Source organism: Aedes aegypti, chromosome 2 (assembly GCF_002204515.2).
Source record: "Aedes aegypti strain LVP_AGWG chromosome 2, AaegL5.0 Primary Assembly, whole genome shotgun sequence".
NCBI classification, from domain to species: domain Eukaryota; kingdom Metazoa; phylum Arthropoda; class Insecta; order Diptera; family Culicidae; genus Aedes; species Aedes aegypti.
In genome coordinates, this window is record NC_035108.1 from 155,251,957 (window position 1) to 155,269,536 (window position 17,580).

General features: G+C 39.3%; 1 protein-coding gene across 10 annotated transcripts in view; it reads right to left on the reverse strand.

Annotated features, from left to right (window-relative positions):
- Nucleotides 1-17,580, reverse strand: part of LOC5569585 (anion exchange protein 3) — a 212,460-nt gene that overhangs the window by 60,653 nt on the left and 134,227 nt on the right. The window contains exon 1 of one of the 10 annotated variants that reach the window (XM_021842864.1): nucleotides 13,227-13,515. The exons of the other annotated variants lie outside the window; for them this stretch is intronic. The gene's annotated coding sequence lies outside the window, so the exon portion shown is untranslated. Of the gene's footprint in view, nucleotides 1-13,226; nucleotides 13,516-17,580 lie in introns of those variants that run through there. 10 annotated transcript variants of the gene reach the window in all.

A 17,580-nucleotide genomic window follows, 5' to 3' on the forward strand; every position in this document is an offset into this window, starting at 1 on the left:
ACGAGTTCACTATTTGACGTTTTAGCGGTGCCGTGTTATTTATGTGGCCATGGAGACCAGTTAATTCGGCACCGCTCAAACGTCAAATTAGTGAACTCGTGCATCGGTCCATAATTGAGGAATGGATGAACTCTAGGAAACTAGGGCTGTCCCGTCACAAGACTGAGGTGGTGGTGTACAACCGCAATTCCGAGCAACGGGCGCTTATCTCGGTAGGTGATTGAACCATAGAGTCCAAGCGATCCCTCAGGCATCTTGGGGTAATGACCGATGACAAGATCAGCTTCGCTAGCCACGTTGAATATGCCTGTAAATCTACGGCTATAGTGGCGCTTTCGAAGATGATGTCTGCAAATGCATACTACCCATACTGAGGTTCGGAGGACCTATCTGGCCAAAAACGCTTAGAACGAACAAAAACCTAAGGCGGTTGGAAAGCATCATCAAGGAAGATGTCCAATGCTTCAATCAAAGAGGTACCAGAGGAGACCGTTATCATGTATAAAGTGACAACGTTCAGAGGTTGGCAGAAGGAATGGGATAACTCCACTAAAGGTAGATGGACCCATCGGCTGATACCAAATTTGTCAGATTGGTATAAAATAAACCATGGAGAAGTGAACTTCCAACTGACGCAGTTTCTGTCAGAACATTGTTGCTATAGGCAGTACCTGCATAGGTTTGGGCATTCAGAATCTTCTGCGTACTCCAATTGTGTTGGTGTGGAGGAAACAGCGGAGCATGTCGTGTTCGATTGCCCCCGTTTCATTCTTGTGAGCGATCGCATGCTTACTACATGCGTAGGAGGGCTTTAGGACATTTCGTCGAATGACATTTGGTCGAATGACGTTTGGTCGAATGACATTTGGTCGAAAGTACATTTGGTCGAAAGGACATTTGGTCGAATGGACATTTGGTCGAATTGCTTTGGAACTTTTTTTATGCTGGAATGACGTTTGGTTGAACGGAAATTTGGTTGAAAGCTTTTTTTTTAAATGGTTTATTATCACTCGGTGAAATTAATTATTGTTTTCTAAGTTTTACAAAGTTGGTGAGATAATGTATTATTTTAGGTAATCTGAATCATTACCTGTTGTTGAATAAAAAAATGGGACATTGTATGTAGTCTTATTCTCAAATTCCATACATCTTTTGATTAAATGCAATTTTCGGAAACAGTTGTTTTATACATTGACTGAAATATTTAGTTCTAGTGAATTTATTATTCTTTGAAAATATCATCATTCTTTGAAAAAATGCTAAAGTTTTTATTTTATTACTCAACGCTGTGAACATGATGCTTGCATTATTTATTATTCTTTTGAAATGACATCGTTCTTTGTAATGAACTGATGATCTTCATCTGATGGAAGAATTCGGAGAGAGTGCTTGGGATCTTTCTTTGAATTCCGGGTCTTGCAGCTTACGAAAGTGGATAAGATTTTTGAACGCGGAAATCATAATTAAGACGGCACAAAAAATTGCTTTAAGGAAAACATTTATGGCAAAGTGAATTTTAGGTGTCGGTAACTCTGCTCATGGCCAATTGGCTTATTGTTTCTTCAAGCTAAGTAAAATTCCTCAAGTAAATATTTGGCTTTTATGACCTCGGATGTATAACGTAGTTTGCAGTAGAAGCTTTGAATTATTAAAAATGCAAATTGTGCTGATTCTATGTATCGGGTAAAAGAAGACGAGCTTACTGAGGAGACAAAAAATGGCTTACTTCCATTTAAGATCAACTTATCTCGAATTGCAGAACATACCTGAACGAAAAAGGGAAGATTCAAATATGACATCCATCGTTTTTCGGGATTTCTAGACCCCCCCTCCCCCTCTGTCACGCTTTTTCCAATACCTAATACATGCACTGTCACACTTTCGTAGATCCTCCCCCCCTCCCCCAAATGATGGACGTCATTTTTGGATGACCCCAGCAGCATGAAACATTAAAAACGCAAGAGGTTGATCAATATGTTGAGAGAGCGTCCATCAAATTGAATAACAAAATTTGCTAATCGTACAGAGATTGTTAGTAAAATGTCTGATACTTGTTCAATTATTCAATCTCTCTTGTATTAGCGACAAAATGCTACTCTCGACTATAGTCAGACTAAACGTAAAACTCTATTTCCATACGATTAAGATTCGACCACTATCCTTTCCACGAAATGTTTGTTCGACCAAATATCATATGTTTTCTGTTGCAACTAAATCTTTTCGACCAAATGTCCATTCGACGAAATGTCCGTTCGACCAAATGTACTTTCGACCAAACGTCATTCGACTAAATGTCATTCGACCAAATGTCTTTCGACCAAATGTCATAGATTCGCGTAGGAGACACATCCCCGGAAAATATAAAACAAGAGAATGTGTGCATCTGTCGAGTGCTGAAATGCAGTAACTACGGCTGTCTCTCGCATTATGTTAGAATTGCAGCGCCTATGGTTATTTGAGTCCCAAAGAATTTAATATTAGGGTTTATGAATAGAATATTTGTTCGAAAATATTTAGAAAATGCAAAACAGGGTCTTACACATTCATTTCTAGGCGTATGATCCAAAAACATGCTACAAACGAGAACCTTCTAGACCAGTGATCCTCAGGCCTGTTTTTTCAACTATTGTTATTTCTGATAATGGGTAATTCTCATAATCATTTAGTTTCATTTTCATGATAACTTTGGCAGTAGAACAGCATCCCGAGGAAAAACTTGGAGGAACTTATCAAATTTGAGAGATACAGACATCACGTGCGGCCCACGGGCCGCACTTTGGTGACCACGGTTCTAGACCCTTATCGTTAATCACGCGAGAGTTTCATAATGAGAATGACTCAACAAATACTAATGCTTTCAAGTTTTTCAGCTTAACAAAAAATAAAGCATTTTTTCTCGGAAGGTCTTGAACGTTTCTATTTCCTTCCAACCGTTGGACTGAGCAATATCGGAAGCTGGAATTTCAACAATGCATTACACACTATTTCCATTTCTCATATATTATTTATCTAGGCTACTCTACGGGACGCCCGGCTAGGGCGTTGTAATGTGATAGGTCATCTCCCAGATAAAATGGATATTTTTTCCTTGCTCCGGACACCAGCTTCCAGTGGGTTCACCAACGCAGAAAATGGGAACGCCAGGCATCCAGCTCACAAACATTGGCACCATTCATCCGACGTCGTCTCCGAATGACAGATTGCGACAGGGAGCCGAAAGGGCAAGTTATATTGAATTTCTATAAATAGCACTTTCGCAGAGATTTGCCGTGTTCGTCTAGCGAATTTCCCACGGTCTATTTTCCAACCATCCTTGGGGCTGGGGCGGTCGGGATGAGGAATCTGGTGCAAAAGCTATCAAAGTAGAAAACACTTCTCCTCCCGTCAAGTAACCTGCAGGCAGCCTTCAGTCAGTAGCAGAGGAAGTTGGAAAGGAAATTGTTGCCTAGCGTCATCTTGCTTGGCTTAGCTAACGAAGTGTAATTGTGTGGCTCACGCCGCAACTGTAATTTCTGTAATGACTAATGGTTCATAAACGTTTTGCCTGTCAATTTGCGTGGACACAAAATTTGCAAGGTTTTTGGGTAGGGTATGATATTTGGGTGGTGTAATTACGTGCTTGGGTTAACAATTTGGTGGAATTTGATACCATTCGATGAAGTAAAAGAGGGAGAAAATTTTGAGATAGGCAAACATCAGCCTGATTCAAATTTTCATTTTTACTCCACATGATTCAACCCAATGAATCATAATTTGAGTTTCAACCCAAAATTTGAGCTAATTTGGATGGAAACTGAAACTGCACAAGCCCTTCACTGCCCATATTCGCATCGTCGCACAGTGCGTTGAATGTATGGAGATGTGGGACAAAAATCAAAACTGGAAGATCAACACATTTGAGCACTTTGGTATGGAAGGGAAAGTTGTTTCTGGTCAAATGAGCTACAATTTGCATAAATGACATATACTATACACATAATCGCAAAAATGTCCCAAGCGCCAATTTCATTGTTTCTATGAAAAACTTTGCAATTTATAATTGTATTGCTCATAATGATGTAAGAAGTTATTTCCAAATATGTCTCTTCTCACTCGTAGCTGCAAAAGTGACTTATACGCCTTGAAGCAAAAAAAAATCGCATTTTCTTTAATTTTTCAGTTTTTAATATAAAATTTGACTAAAATCTTGGGAATTACACTTCCAATAAATTATTTTAAGCATAAACTTGCTATGGTGTAATGTCTGGTTGAGCCGAGACCACATAGCGTTACAAGTTTTTCGGATTTTTATCATAAACAACTCATTTTCATACTTGTGCTGGTTAAGGAGTATACCTAAAAATAGTCAAAAATCTCGAAGAGTTGCAGGGAGTTGCAGCTGTAATTTTCAGACCTGTCAGAGGACACTCTGAGAAACATGTCTGTGCGTGATTTAGCGTGGAACTCGGCGGAACTTTTTTTGAATCGATAATCAAAGTTACATGTTAGTATTTCACAAGTTTGATTTCATAGCCAACTTAACGTGCCGATTTCTTATATTCAAAGTTAAAATTGGTGTTCTTATCACATCAAATATACTTTACCAACGTTTAGCCATGTCCTCTTGAAGATTTTGATTGAATAGATTGTTTTCAAAACTCTCCTGGCTAATTGAAAGGAATGCTGAAAACATGTGACAAAATTGATTTTTTCTGCTATGCCGACAACTGTCACTTTCGATGCTGGTTGTAGTGAATTTAATGCTTTGTATAGCTTAGAAATGCTTGTTTCAATAGTAGATGGTATCTATGAACACTTGTGGATACTTATTAATGCCGGACAACATAACTTGAAATTTGATTTTTGTCTATGGAGCAACGCACTGTGCGTCGACGTAAGCGCCAGTATGACCAAAATGCAGTTTTTCATTGATATGCATTATTTATCTAAGAATACACTGGTTGGACATGTGAACAGCGCTTATTTGTTCTGAAATATTTTAACTCTAAGAGGATAACGGATTGACATGAGTTTGGGCTGCAAAACGGTGAGTCGACAACTAGGAAGAAGCGTTTAACACAGCTCTGGCCCTCACAAGTTCCTACCTCACGCTTCCACGGGTCAAACGACGACAAAGACCTCCAGCTAAGTATTGCGTACTTAGCTAGTAATGCAGCCTGGGCACTGTTGTCCTTCTGACATCAGCTAGATTGAGGAGGTACAGCCAGTGACATATGTTAGTAATCCAATGCTGTTTTTCCATACAAAATGCCCAAGTATGGGATGCTGTATTTCAGCTTCTGGTAGTCCGAATTGGCTGAAATTTGGATGACGAACTATAAATAACTTGAAATTTTGCCTGTAAGGGAATTATTACATTGCAGTCATTTTACATAGAGCTTTAGAGGGTTGTTCAAAGACAAAAGTTAGTAACCGAGAGACTTTTTAATTTAATTCTAAATCGGTAAGTTGTGGGTGGTTGATCTGTTTCACAAAGTTGTTCAATTTCAGAAGTCACACAAATTTGAAGAACACACCAACTTTCCACGACTTACCGTTTTCGAATTAAATTACAAAGTCTCTCGGTTCCTCCTTCTGTCGGGTGTGAGATCACTGCGTCCATTTTTTTAGAACTATTGTGATATACCCTTTTGCTTTTACAAAGACCCTCAGTGGCGGGAACGCCACCGGAATACTTTGCGCGGTGACTGAACTTTTGGCCATCTGCCATTGATGGGCAGAAGTCCTAAGTTGCAGCATTGTGAATCCCCCAATCTGGTACGATCAGCCTGATAAAGCCGACCACTTCCCTGGGAGATGCGTTCCAAATATCGGCCGGCTCCAAAAAGGGCTTGCCAAATATTTTGGATCTTCGTTGTATATGTGCACTGCAGGAGCAGAGAAGGTGTTGTGAGGTTTCGCACGTTTCACTACAGAAACGGCAATTTGGGTTTTGGATGGCTCCGATCTTTTGTAAATGGTATCTGCTGGGGCAGTGTCCAGTTATAAGACCGGTGTAGGTGCTGAGGTCCCTTTTGTTGAGACCAATGAGTTTTTGTGTTTGTTTCGAATTAATTGTGACGAATCTTTTAGATTGATTCGCATTTGAAACTGTATTCCAATTGGATATAATTTGCCTGGACAACCAGCTGTTCAGTTCAATATTTAGTGAGCAGTTTGATATGCCAAAGAATGGCTCAGGACCAATGAATGTATTGGCCGATCCATTCCTGGCTAGCTCATCGGCAATTTCATTACCCTCTAGACCCGTATGCCCGGGGATCCAATATAGTTTAACTCGATTGCGGATGGCTAGGGTTTTTAGAGCAAGAGCACATTCCCACACTAATTTTGAGTTAAAATTGTAAGCTTTCAGAGCATGAAGAGCTGCTTGGCTGTCGGAGAAAATACAGATTGTGGCATTTCTGTAATTCCTCTTTATGCTGAGCTGCACACATTCAATGATAGCATACACTTCAGCCTGAAAAACTGTAGGCCACTGTCCGAGAGGGACAGAGATTTTGGTTCTTGGTCCGTGCACTCCAGATCCAGAACGATTGTTCATTCTCGATCCATCAGTGTAGAATTTGATTGAACCTGGAGGAATACTCGGTCCACCTTCTTGCCACTCTTGGCGAGAAGGAATGAACACCGTATATGATATGTCATAATTCACAACCATTTCCATCCAGTCACTGCATTTTTCTACAATTGGATTTATAGAAAATTCGTTTAGTATGCTTAGGTGACCGGTTAAATCACCTGGCAGAAGGTTTATTGATCGTTTTAGCCTCAGAGCGCTTTTCTCAGCATCCAGCTTTATGAATTGATCTAGCCGGGGCAGATTAAGCAATGCATCTAGGGCGAATGAAGGGGTGCTGCGAACTGCACCAGTAATGGCGACGCACGCGGCGCGTTGGATTTTGTTCAGCTTGGCTCTAGCCGTAACCTCGCTTGTTTTTGGCCACCAAACAAGGGAAGCGTAGGCTATTCTAGGCCGAACGATGGTTTTATATATCCACATGATCATATTAGGTTTTAGGCCCCACTTTTTTCCACAGGTCTTTGAGCAGACCCACAGAGAATTGAGACCTTTATTTACCATGTTTTGAAGATGTGTGTTCCAATTGAGTTTAGCATCAAGCGTAATGCCAAGGTATTTGACTTCATTTGAGTAAACCAATTGTGTTTGATTAAGGAAAAGAGGTTGCAGCTGTACCTTTCTGCGCTTTGTGAAAGGAACAATCGTAGTTTTTGAAGGATTTATCCCCAGTTTCTCTTTCAGACACCAGGAGAGCGTGTAATCGGAAGCTGATTGCATTCTTGCAAGGACAACGCTTTCAAATTTGCCGCGTACAATGATGACAACATCATCAGCGTAGCCAACAACCTCGAATCCTCTTTTTTCCAGGCTATTAAGTAGATCATCCACCACTAGAGACCATAGCAAAGGTGAAAGTACCCCTCCTTGAGGACACCCCTTTGTGGCCATGACAGTGGCGCACGATCCGCTCAACTCGGATGAGATTCGGCGATTTGCTAGCATAGCATGTACCCAGGTAGCAATGCATGGGTCAAATTTTCTCCTATGCATTGCTGACACTATAGACAAATAGGAAGCGTTATCGAATGCACCCTCAATGTCAAGAAATGCCACGATGGCGATTTCCTTTGCATGAAATGTTTTCTCGATCTTGTTGACTAGCATGTGTAGTGCTGAGATCGTAGATTTTCCACTTTGGTAAGCGAATTGGTATTTGGAAAAAGGCATTGCTTCCATAAATTTTGAATTTATGAACTCTCCTAAGACCTTTTCCATTATTTTAAGCATCACTGACGACAGACTAATCGGTCTGTATGCTTTGGGATTGGTTTTGTCTTTTTTTCCCGGCTTCGAGATAAAGACAACTCGAACTTGACGCCAGCCATCTGGAATATGTCCTAAGACTAAACTGGCCTTAAAAATCTCTATCATGGGAGGAATAAGCGTTTGCTCCTCTTTCTGGATAAGCGCTGGGAAAATTCCATCCATGCCAGCAGATTTAAATGGCTCAAAGGATCTCACTGCCCTTTCCACCCTTGCTCGTGTAAAGGCTTCTTTGGCAACCTTCAATGCGTCTCTTTTGGTACTTGAGTCCCATGACAGGAGCTCTTGTTGACCAGAGACGCTATGTCTGTTGCCATTAGCGTTCACGATCGCGTCAGGGATTGAATCAGGGAAGTGAGTCCTCAGCATTTCACTCAGTGTTTCTGTGGGATCCACAGTGAGCGAACCGGTGGTCTTTCGATAGAGTTTTTTGAAGTCTGGCAGCTACGGGAGTCTTCTCAATGCTTTCACACATGAGGACCCATGATTTCCGCTTAGCTAGCCTTATTTCCTTGTTGTAGTCTGTCAGAGCCTTTCGGTATAGGCTCCAATCAGTAGAGCGTTTGGCACGGTTGAACTCCCTCCGTGCAGTTTTCCTAAGCTTTTCAAGATGGTTGTTCCACCAAGGAACATCTCTGCTCGACCTAACAGTTTTAGTCGGACAGCTTTCTTGATATGCATTAAGAATTTTGGTTTTTATAGAGTCAGAAGCCATTTCTAACTCTAGTACTGTTTTGATATTAGGATTTATGATGTAGTCTTCGGATCGGAGAGTGGCTGAATAGGTTTCCCAATCAGTCTTCTTAGGATCTTTAAACGATTTTGCAATAGTTAGACCCCCTTCCCATTCAAAGACTATGTGTTTGTGGTCTGACATAGATATTTCATCAGAAACATGCCAGTTTGTTATTTTGTGGGAGATGGACTGACTACATAAAGTCAGATCCAGCACTTCCTGTCGTATGGCGTTTTCATATGTAGGCTTGTCACCTGTGTTACATATGTCTATGTTGTTTGAGGATAGAAACTGTAAAAGGTACTCACCTCGAGGATTTATATTTGTACTTCCCCATACAGTGTGATGCGCATTCGCGTCACATCCGATGACAAGGGGAATGTTTTTTGTTTCACAGTAAGAGGTTAGCGCAGCAATCTCTGGAGGAGGAACATCTTCCGCGTCGCCTGGAAAATAAGCCGAGACCATGACGATATCAGCCTTGGATCTCTCGGTTACTTACTTTTGTCTTTGAACAACCCTCTGAAACTTTATGCAAAATGACTGCAATGTAATAATTACCTTACAGGCAAAATTTCAAGTTATTTGTAGTTCGCCATCTAAATTTCAGCCAATTCGGACTACCAGAAGCTGAGATACAGCACCCCAAACATAGACATTTTGTATGGAAAAACAGCATTTTGTTACTAACTTATGTCGCTGACTGTACGTCTCCAGCGTCTGTTCACCAGGAGGTGCGGCTCAAACAGCGTCTGTTATGTTATCCAGCGGCTGAGCAAGAAATGCTGAATCCCAATAAGCCACCCGTAAAAAAACTCATTGCGAATAATATCCAGCTTTTTATGCTAGCTTGCTATAAAATTTGATTCATCCCCTTCGGACATTTTTTGCCAACACTATAATTTTTATAGCTGGGTCGCAATAAGCTTTGCGGTTGTTGATTATTATTATGTTGTTAAAGAGAAGCCAAATATTTTCATTATGTTGTTAGCTGGGTTTGGAGAAAATTGAAAAAGTATTTTATATTTACTTATTGTATACCAAATAATGGTTCTATTCTTTCAGGTTTGATGAAAGCTTACCACTTATCAGACTTTTGGGTGCCAATGTGCCTGTAAAATGAGTGCTGTTATTACGAATGAGCTAACGATGACGGTAAAAAAAAGTTACTGAAATGAATAAACGCGGTTGGGACGATTTCTGATGGCAGTTTTTTTTTGAACTTGCGCTCGAAATGTTACGTTGGAGCACGGAAAAATTAAAGCGCATTGCACAAATAACAAGTACAATTAGAAGTTTGAAATCGCTAACAGAATTGTGGGATTGCAACGGAACGGCCAAGTGTCTTCACCGCACTTATTCAGCATGAGATGAATAAAAAAATTTATATTTGGCTCAAATGCCCTGAATGTGATTTTTGAAAGTTAAATTTTTATTTGACATGAGTCCTAGATACTTAACTTTATCTGACTATCGTGACAAAATGTCTACTGGAAGGTTTGAAAGCTGGTTTATGTGGGAATATTATAAGCTGAGTTTAAGAAGCATTAGGAGAAATTATACATTTTTGCAAGTATGAAGACAAAATATCCAAACTCTTTTGCAATCTACTACAGATGACACGCAGGCTTCGTCCTTTGGCGGAGAGGCCTGTGTTATCCGCAAACAAAGATTTTTGACTTCCCTGAGGTAACTCAGGTAAGTCAGAATTGATAATAATATTGGTCCTAACATGCTGCCTTGAGGAACTACCAGCTCTTACAGAAGTTCAGATTTAGAGTTCTGATAATTAATCTTAAGTGTACGATTTGACAGATAACTTTGGATTATTCCAATAATGTATGTCGGAAAGTTAAAGTTGATAATTTTATAATCAAGCCTTCGTGCCAAACACTGTCGAATGCTTTTTCTATATCTAGAAGAGCAAGACCAGTAGAATAGCCTTCAGATTTGTTGAAACGAATCAAATTTGTTACACGTAGAAGTTGATGAGTGGTCGATATTCATGTTGGAACCCGAACTGTTCATTGGCAAAAATTGAATTTTCATTGATGTGGACCATCATTCTGTTCAAAATGACCTTTTCAAAAGGTTTACTAATGGAGAAAAGCAAGCTTGCAATTTCCATACGAGTTGACATCAGCTTAATATTACACTGTACTCATACACAATCAAACATACATAATAGCTCCCTGCCAAAATCAAACGCAGATAAACAGCCAACGTTTTGTCTTCTGAATTCCAATGTGCGAATGACGCAGGATGCGATGTGATATAGTACACGTAAAATGGAGTTCACGTGGCGAACGAATCAATGATCTGAGCTAGAGAGAAAAAAAAACAAACAGCATGAAATCAATTAGGCCGTGAAAACAACCGAACGTAGTGGCGAGGAAAACATTGTGGTTTAAGTATCACCACTTAGCGGTATGCCCATAAATTCTCATTCGAGGAAGATGGATCAATTCCATTCATGTTTGTTTTTCTGGTAATAGCAATCTGTTATATTGATTGGATCTCATTAGGTTTTGATGGAAATTTTTCTCACATCTGATAGAGTAACACCCAAAATTATTCGACTGTTTGTTATATTATTTTGTTTTTCTTATTTAGAATAATACGATAAAAGCAGGGTCTGTTCTAGTTAGGACGTGAAGGTAGAAAAAATGAAGAATTCAAGTTCAGTTTTATTGCCATTATTATTCACATTAACTGAACAAAAAGATTAGGTTACCTAATATTATATTCCAGTATCCACTTACCACACCGTACCTCAATATTCCAACACAAACCAAAAGCTCTTTATTTGAAACCTTCAAGTAGATATGTTGTCACGGTGAGAGGGGTTCCAATAAATTGGTAAGATAAAATTAAGTATCAAGGACTCATGCTAGATAAAAAAAAAACGCTTTTTAAAATCACATTGCGGCCATCCAAGCCAATATCTTTATCTCAAGAGATTTTAATTCAAAATTTTGAATTGTTGCGTTTAATGCAATGTAACATGTTTTTATTTAAATGATACATTGCCTAATTTAGTTTTCCAAATTATTATGATAGTGCTGCCCAACACAGAACACCTATATTTAGGAAATGAATGTAATGTTTGGAATGATATTAAATTAACCCTTATAGGCCTGAGTGAAAGCAAAAATACTGAAACCGTCACCGCTCAGCGAATTCTTAACGGATTCAAATGATTTTTTGTCAGTTCACTGGCCCACATATCTAGTTTCTGAAAGTGGCCAGAAGAACTCGGAAATATTCCTGTGACCGGAGTTATTCTGGCGAGTCACTGGGTCAGGTCGGGTAAAAAAGTGCTATTTTTTGGGACATGCCAAGTTACCTTTATTTATTTGCAATGGCAATCATATTAATTTGCATAAATCATTAAGATCTGATATTCAGCATTATAAATGAAGAGTTTTGCACTGTTTAAAATATACCTGATGTGGCCATTCGGATGTGATGCCCGGAAGAACCGGCTGTAGATTTGATGGATACTAAACCATTTCAACTCTCGAAAAGTAATAATCAAACATAATTGTGCACTAAAATGCGTTCCCATAAGCTTAGCACAGATGTTCAGATACAAATTGGCCACTTTATTGTAAGTTTGAGGCGTCCCGGGACCCGAAAATGGCCATTTTTAGGATAGATCAAATGCAGGACTCATAGTTATCCAATTCAATCGTTTCTCAAAAGGTTTACACTGATGCAATTTTCTTAAAATTCCGTCAAGTAGTGACCACATTATAGCCGATTCCGGAAATTATCTGTGACTTGAAATTTGCCTACCTTCAGGGGCACAAACGCACAGTAACCTTCTCACCCGACTTGACCCAGTGATCCACCGAAATTACTCCGGCCACAAGAATATTTCCGAGTTTCTCTGACCACTTCCAAAAACTAGATATGTGGGCCAGTGAACTGACAAAAAATCATTTGAATCCGTTAAGAATTCGCTGAGCGGTGAGGGTTTTAATTTTTTTTCTGTCACTCAGGCCTATACGGGTTAAAAAAGGGCCTTCCTTAGCCGAGTGGTTAGAGTCCGCGGCCACAAAGCCAAAAAATAAAATAAACTGTAGATTATGATGTAATCGATGGTTTGACTGAAAATTCAACATGATTTCAACATTTCAACATCAGATTAAAATTCAACCACAAATTCATTGGAGACACACTTCCTTAAAACACGCAAATATGTTATTACTGGTACAGTGAATTAGTTTTTCGACCGTAAAACAATCGTAAAAACCGTGGGAACGATAAACCTTAATATCTAATTTATATTCAGCAGAAGTCGGCCAAGCACCATTTGCTCCTTTATCCCCACTAAGTTAAAAAGGCACGCCACTCAGAACAGGGGTAGGCCCAAAAATCAAGCTTAACTGAGAAAAAGAAGAAAAAGGATAAACACTTGTAAAAACGCTTCCAAGAAAGCTTTTCCTTCAGCCAGTGGGAGACCAACAGGCCAAATCAATCCAATGTTGCGTTAATCAAAAATAGATTATTTCCGTGCCAAACTCAAGTGACGACAACCAACTAGGACGGGCTCAATGTCAAGCGAAGCGCGTTCCCTTGTGGAGAATTTTCACTGTCCCCCGGGGGGTGGCCTAAGTCTCAAAAAAAAAAACTCTTCACCAGTTCCAGCTACACATCTTCTCCGTTCAGATTTGACATCCTTTTGGGCACTGTTGGCTTTCGATTCGACCTTGCATGTCACTTTTCCTTCGGACCACGAAAACGAAACCACGCGATATTAAATCACACTGTATGCAAAGTTTCCCTTCTGCCAATCTTCCTATCTTGGCTGAATCTGGTTCAATCCAGTGAACGATGGGATTAGAAGGGAGCACTCCCAGACACACCTTTGGCACGCGACTTAAACACGCGATGATGTCTACCGGTCCGAGTTTCAATCATATCTGTGCTCTGGCAGCGGAGGAAAATTCGGTTTTGACGCTTTTCCTTTCGGATTTGGAGGTCATGGCTCGGGTTTGCTTCTCTTCTTCACACTCGGGCTCGGCTTCTCTCAGTCGACAGATTTGAGCAAGGTGCCGGGCTGAATCCACTCTTCCGGGGTGGGAAAACGAGAGAAAGCCGTCGTCTCCTGGAGGAGAATAAGGCACAATTCCTTTTTGAGAGGTAACAGTTTTTCCACGTGGTGTTGCAAAGCATGTGCTTGCGGTAGTTGCTCAACCCAGATGAATTTTGGGAAAACCCAAACTGATGATGTAAATGCGAAATTCATCGAATAAGCCGAGTAGTTGAAGTTTTTGATGCCTGCGCTTAGCACTTTGTATTATATTTGTTTTAATCGTGGCAATAGAAGATTGCAACGATTTTTGTCTAAGATTATGATTTATTTTATTTGACATTTGTTCCAATGTTTCAACATTGGATATTGTACGTAACTCATTAGTACTATACCAGGGAGGAAGCTTCAGAATCATTTTCAAAATTTTATTGTGTATCCTCTGCAGAGCTTTCTTCCTGGTATTACAAAAGCTACACGCTATGTCTAAACCAGCAGATTATGTAAATTGTATGTACCTCCAGTGGTCATTCCTGGGTTATTTCCGGGTAACAATGAGCCTGAGTGGTCATTCATCTATAATTGAACTAGAAAAGTCACAAGTATCCAAAATCATGAGGATTGAGCCGTCGCATGCCTAGTTTTGGTACAAAAACTGAAATTTCCCAAAATACGGGCATCTCCGGTGGTCACTCCTGGGTTATTTCGGTGGCCCAGGAGTACCAAAGTGGCCATTTATCTATAATTGAACTAGCAGAGTCACAGAGATTCAAAATCATGAAGATTGATTCGTCACATGCCTACTTTTAGCGCTAAAACATTGTGTTCTCATATTACGGGTTTTCCGGTGGAAAAAGAACTCCAAAAGAACCAGAATAACCATACATTCATCCTCTTGGCAAATACATCCAAACATAAAACATCGTAAAGAATTGGGCACAATTCGTTTGGTTTTGGGGCATAAATCTGAGTAATTTAATCGAATTGTCCAGATTGGCCACCTTTCGGGACTCCAGGAGCCGGTTCTGCATGGACCATACTGGACCGAATTTTTCAGGGGATATGCCAAAATAGCCATCAACCGAATAGCACCGATGTGAATAACATAAACAAAACTGCGATGGAAACTTACTTTTTGGATGAGTTACAAAGGGATTTGAGAATCTTTATTCACAGTCCACGTGAATACCTGTTCAATACAATAATACAATATGTGGACGATTCAGATTACTTGTTTAGTTACGAAACTACTGGTTGTCAAAGTAAGGGTCTCTAAAGGGACTTTTTTCAAATGTAGCAGGTTCCCAGTGGCCACAGTGACCAAATCCGGGAGGGTTTCTGATACTAGACATGTGTGCCTTTCATTTAAGCCCAACAGAACTAAATTATGTCAACACACTGGTTTTTGCAAGCTGTTTGAATTTTCAGGTCGAAAACGACTCTAAGTCAGAATTTGTAGCTTTTTTTTATGGAAGCTCCCCTAGGGGTGTTTCAAACCTTTTTTTCCGCAAAAACAAAATTTCCCACAAAAAAATAATTGTCAGAAAATTTCAAATTGCTAGATTTTTCCAATCAAAAGTTACATTGATTTGAATTTTGAAATGGGTCGAAAAAGACCCAAAATTTTTACTAGGGTAATAAGTGGATACTGACATTTGGCTTGAATGCCCTTAATATGATTTATGAAAATTAATTTTATATCTAGCATGAGCCCTAGATACTTAACTTCATCTGACCAATTTATTGGAACTCCTCTCATCGTAACAGGATGTCTACTTGAAGATTTCAAATAAAGAGCTTTTGATATTTGTAAGAATATTATAAGTTGAGTTTTGGAAGCATTAGGAGAGATCTTCCATTTTTGCAAATATGAAGAAAAAAAATCCAATTTTGTTTGCGGTCTGCTACAGATGACATACAGTTCCTTTGGCGGAGAGGCCTGTGCCATCAGCGAACAAAGATTTTTGACATCCCTGAGGTAACTCAGGTAAGTCATATGTGAAAATATTGTAAAATATTGGTCCCAACATGCTGTCTTGAGGAACACCAGCTCTTACCGGAAGTTTTTCAGACTTGGAGTTCTGATAACTAACCTGATGTGTACGATATCATTCGGTGCACTTGTTCGGTGAGCTACAAGGAGTAAGTGCATTGCAGACACCATCATGTTCGACGTAACCCTGAGCTGCTATCATACTTTCAAGGAGCTTGCACACTTTTGTAACGGTCCATTTGGGGTGAAATCCACAATACTTTCAGATATCTTTCGAGGATACTTTTGAAAATTCTTCTGGAATTCTTCTAAAATGCCTCTATAATTTTTTTTTATCAATATCCTTATAATACTTCTGGGACACCTCCGAAAATCCTGTTGGAATTCTTCTGGATATCTTTGGACGAATCTTTCGGAAAACCTTATGAGATCCTTTCGGAAACCTTTCTGAGGATCCTCTGAACACTTCCTACTAGATTTTTTTCGAAGAGTGTTTCGTAAGTTCTTCTGGAATTACTTCTACGATGCTTTTGGGAATCCCTCCTTTATTTTTCAAGAAATCTTTGTGTGATTATTCTATAGAGTATCTCCCTAGGATTTTGTCGGAAATTCTTCTGGAATACTTCTGGATTTTCTCCGAAAATGTTGCTGTAAGGCTACACGATATCTTTAAAAGATTCTTCCGTTTTTTTCGAGAATTATTCATGCTCCTCCGTAAAGCTTCTGAGCTGCATCCGGAAATACCATATCATCCAGATATCCAGATCGTTCAAGGATGCTAACGGACGTTTTCCTGGGATTCTACCGTGAATCGTTCTGTTATTCGTCCGGAAATACCATTGGGATTCTTCAGGCAATAATTCTAGAACTTTTCCGAATATCTTTCTGGAATTCTTCTGAAAATCCTTCTGGGAATTTCTTTTGGGATTGAAGAAAGATTTCCGGGACAATTTGCGAAAGAATCACAAAGAGATTGTAGAATTAATTTTGGGGAAAGAATTACTTAAGGAATGTCGTAAACATCTTAAGAGAGTTCCATGAAAATTTATGGAAGAATTACTGATGGATTTTTGGATGTACTTCATAGTGATATCCTAAAGAATCTCAGAAGTTATTTCGGAAGAATTTTTGTAAGATTTTCAGGAAATTCACAGGGTTTTTGGGATTATTCACTAAGACATCCGGAAGAATTTCTGAAAGTTTTCCGGAATAATTTCAGAGTGATGCCCGGAAGAACTTCAGAGAGATTTACGGAAGAATTTCATACGGAATTTCCGGAACTATCTCAGAGTAATTTTTATAAAAGTATTATAAAGATTCCCGTCAGAATCTCTGGTATATTTTTTAAGAGTTCCAGAGGGCTGTCCGGAAGTTTTCTTAAGGTGAAACAGTTTGGAATCAACTTCTAACATCGCACTTTTTATTTTGGTTTTGTGTAGAAGCAGAAAGCTTAACATAAGAAGATCAGAAACGATTGCCAACTATTTCTCCAGTTTAATGCTTTTGAAAACGTGAGTAGGGGCACATTTGTGATGGCCATTTACAGATTCCGAAATGTTTAATCTTAAGAGATTACCATTTAAATTCAAGAGTGATTGTCTGAAGATTAACTAATAAATCAAAAATGTAAATTAACCAATACATAAAAAAAATCAAAAACATTTCCCGAAGAATCACAGGGAGATTGTATCAGAATTCAAAACAAATACTCGAAATTTTCCCAGAAAATTTCCGGAAGCATTCCATTTCTTCCATTTTCGGAAGAATTCCAAAAATTTGAACGGAATAATCTAACAGTGAAAGATGAGATGTTTTACTATAGTTTCAGATGGATTTCTGGGAGAATCGAATCCCAGAAGAATTGAAGTAATCCTGAGAGAATCTAAGAGCGATATCCAAAAAATGTCCCAGGGACATTCACGAAAGAATTACTGATGGATTCTGGAAAAATTCAGCTCTTACTTCAA